The sequence below is a fragment of the Ornithorhynchus anatinus genome, chromosome 7, assembly GCF_004115215.2.
Source record: "Ornithorhynchus anatinus isolate Pmale09 chromosome 7, mOrnAna1.pri.v4, whole genome shotgun sequence".
Classification (NCBI taxonomy): Eukaryota; Metazoa; Chordata; class Mammalia; order Monotremata; family Ornithorhynchidae; genus Ornithorhynchus; species Ornithorhynchus anatinus.
This window is the reverse complement of record NC_041734.1, coordinates 15,808,504-15,812,654: the sequence shown is the minus strand read 5'-3', so window position 1 is coordinate 15,812,654 and position 4,151 is coordinate 15,808,504.

Genomic DNA, 4,151 nt, shown 5'->3' with positions numbered 1-4,151 from the left:
TAACGTTTGGGACTTTTTTTTTCCTGTGTTGGATCATGCTGCAACAGGTGAACTGCACAACAGATGTTAAGACGGAAGAGCCTCGGGTATAAGCACCCAGGTGATTACCAATGGCACACCAGAGACTCACCCATTACACACTTAACTACCCTTTTATTAATCAATCGTATTTTTTGAGCGCTTACTGTGTGCACAGCACTGAAGTAAGCGCTTGGGACAGTACAGCTATAACGAGGTAACAGTTGGTAACACGTTCTCTGCTATGTACAGTTTTTGTTGAGCACTTTTTGCAAAACCCTAAATGGACTAAACTCTAGGGAAAGACTCCAGGATAATAACCAGGCTTCGAGGGAACTCACAGTCTAATAATGATAATAGTTATTATGGTACTTGTTACATGCTTACTTGTGCCAATCTCCGTTCTAAACGCTGGGATAGATACAAGTTAATCAGGATGGACTCAGTCCCTGTCCCATGTGGGATTCACTCTTAACCCCATTTTACAGATGAGGTATCTGAAGCCTAGAGAAGTTAAGTGACTTACCCAAGGTCACGCAGCAGACGTAGCGGAACTGGGATTAGAACCCAGGTCCTCTGACTCTGTCCACTACGCCACGAGAAAGTAAGAGGAGGTGGAGGAAGGAGGTCAGGCATACAAGTTGCAGAACCCTGAAGAGAGGGAGGGGATGTTTTTCAGGTCCTGCACTGACCCCTCTAGACTGTCCACTTATTCCTAACAGCTAACGACCACCTCTGCCTCCTTCCACCTGTCAGGATGGGCAGAGCTGCTCACCAGACCCCCAGAGAGGAGAGACTCGAGTCATGTGACTGCAGCTTCTCCTTCTTGCTGGAGGGAGGGGCAGGGCCGACTTTGTTCTCATGACATGTTGATTTCCTGACATGTCATCATTCAGTGGTATTTATGTACTACTTACTGGGTGCAGAGCACTGTACCAAGTGCTTGGGAGAGTACAATTCAAGAGACATGTAGACATATTTCCTGCCCACCAGGAACTTAACATCCAGAGAGGGAGACCGACATTAAAATAAATGAGGGATACGCACATAAGTGCTGTGGCATTGAGAGTCTGGTGGACATCAAGGGCATAAGTGACACAAGGGGAGAGGGCGTAGGGGAAATGAGGGATTCTAGATTTACATTCTGCACTGGTTCTTCTAATTTAGGGAGCTGTCTGTCTCTAAATAAAAGCAAGATATGCTTGGGAACATATTCATCTAGTCTTAGATAAAGCCCCTTGGAGGAAATGTGGCTTCAGTAAGGCTTTGAAGGTGGGGAGAGGTAGTAGGTTGCATAATAATAATGATGATGATGGTATTTGTCAAGTGCTTACTATGTGCCAAGCACTCTTCTAAGCACATATGAAGAGAGGAGGTCCAGGGCAAAAGGTGAGATAGATGAGGTCAAGCTTCAGCGAGGTCGGCTTTGGAGGAGCAAAGCGTGCAGGCTGGGTGGTAGGAAATCAGTGAGGTAAGATAGGTGGGGGTGAGCTGATTGAATGCTTTAAAGCGGATGGTGAGGAGTTTCTGTAGGATGTAGAGGTGGACAGGTGACCACTGCGGGTTTTTGAGGAGTGGGGAGGTGTATACTGAACGGTTTTCAAGAAAAATGATCTGGACAGCAGAGTGAAGTAAGGATGGGAGAGAGGAGTGACAGGAGGAGGAAGATCAGCCAGAAGGCCAACCCGGTACTCAAGAGACCCGCCAAGGGGCCTCCAGCAAGCTTGGGGGGAAATTTCTAGGAATTGAAATAAATAAAGGCACCCTTACCCTCCTGCTGCTCCAAATCCAGAGTTGCAGGATTTGCAGGGCATGTGAAGCATGTGGAGTTGCCAGGGCATGTGAAGAAAGCGGCACCCTATTCCAAAGCCATAACCTCCCTGCCAACATTTTTGTTGATATCAGCAACCGGCTAGGAAAGCCCTTAACTCCGGGCTTTCCCAGATGAATTGGGGTAGTTGATTACCAAACGTAGTCAGCAAAATGACTATTATGGTGCAGGAATTTCATCTGGGTTCTAAGTTACCCTGTACTATAATGATAAATGTCCAGTGCCTTTTCTACCAAGGAAAACAGGGAGAAATCCAGTTCCGATAGATAGCCTAACGGCTTCTTGATTGGGTCCATCTGAAGGCCAAGATGGAAAAGCCAGATCATCATTGGAGGTCCAGCTAGCCCTGCTTCAATCAATCAGTGGTATTTATTGAGCACTTATGGTGGCCGGGGCACTGTTCTAAGCACTTGGGACAATAGAACACAATTAAACAGCAGAGAAGCAGCATCACCTAGTGGATAGAGTATGGACCTGGGAGTCAGAAGGATCTGGGTTCTAATCCCAACTCTGCCTCTCGTCTGTTACGTGACCTTAGGTAAGTCACACCTTCTCTGGGCCTCAGTTACCTCATTTGCAAAATGAAGATTAAGACTGTGAGTCCCATTAATACAGTGCCTGGCACATAGTCAGCACTTAAATACCATAATAATAACAATATGGGACGTGGACTGTGTCCAACCCGATTGCCTTGTATCTACCCCCGTGCTTAGTATACTACCTGGCACAAAGTACTTAAATATCGTTTTTTAAAAAAAACCAGTGTTAATAGACAATAAGCTCCTGCCCACAAGGAGCTTATAATATCCATTTCCCATTCCTCCATCAAAACTCTCATTTCCTCTAGTGAAAGGATGTTTGCTCTGGAAGTGTGTGGCAGGAAGACAAATAAAAACATATCTCTGAATAGGGATGAGATCTGACCTGCAATTACATTCAAAATTGAAGGGATAATGAGACTCGTTATGCTGGACTCCAACCTAGGTTTCGGTTCAGCGCAAACAATTCAGGGTCAGGGTTTGGGGGAGACACTATAAGGTATCAGCAGAAGCCAAGATTTTCTCCTGTCCTTCAGAGTCGGCAGCTGAATGGTTGAGAATGAGACTCCTCAGCGTGGTAAGGCCCACAATTCTGCCATGGCCATCATCACTGGGCGGCATCCCATAGAAGAGTTTATAAGAAGGCTTTCCCACTACTCTAGTCTTACCAGGAAGCCTGAGGTTCCCTAAAAATCTTCCCTTGGAATCTTGTAATCTCACCCTGCAAATTTCCCTAGAACTCTGGCTCGGAAAGGAATCATTTTGCAGGTCAAAAGTTATTTTCCAAAACACTAAAATAAAGCACTCCGCTCAAGACTGTGAGCCCGTTGTTGGGCAGGGATTGTTTCTTTCTGTTGCCAAATTGTACATTCCATGCGCTTAATACAGTGCTCTGCACACAGTAAGCGCTCCAAAAAAAAAAGCACTCCACTCAAGTGGAACGGAACTTGGGGGCCCTTGAAACTCACAACCACCAGTTAGATGGAGACATGGTTAAGTGTTGAGCAAGCTCGTGAAAATCTGCAGCCTAAAAAAAGGCCTGAAAGTGGAAGTCTGCTTTAGTACCAGAAAGAAGGAATAGGAAGGAGGAGAGTGTCACAGAGAAAGGGGGAAGGCCAGAATTGGGCCTCAGGTGAGCAAACACTTGATTCTAGATTTGCATTCTGCACTGGTTCTTCCAATTTAGGGAGCTGTCTGTCTCTAAATAAAAGCAAGATATGCTTGGGAACATATTTATCTAGTGTCATTCTGTATTTCACTCATATATTGTATCTGAATGTTGCAAATCTAACACCAGGGGAGCTTTCGAGGGGAGCCCAGGGTGAGAAGAGTGAGAGTTTCTGAAGCAACATACCATTATAATACCCAGAGGAACCCCGATATGAGCCTGCCCAAGGCAGTCTTGGCTCTGCCCATTTTCTTCTTATTATTGCATTATTTGTTAAATGTCTACTAGGTGCCAAGCACTATACTAATTAGCAGGGGAAGATACAAGATAATCAGGCCCCACTTGGAGTTCACGTCTAAGTAGGAGAGAGAATGGGTATTGAATCCCCATTTTGCAGAGGAGGGAGTCAAGGCACAGAGAAGTTAAGTGATTTACCCAAGGCCCCACAGCAGGTGCTGGTATGTAGCAAATTCAGGATTAGAACCCAGGTCCTCTGACTCCCAGGCCCATGCTCTTTCCACTAGACCACCCTGCTGCTTCTGCTACTTTCAGTGGAGAGGAGAGGAGAAAAAGAGGAAAGGGAGAGGGAAGAGGT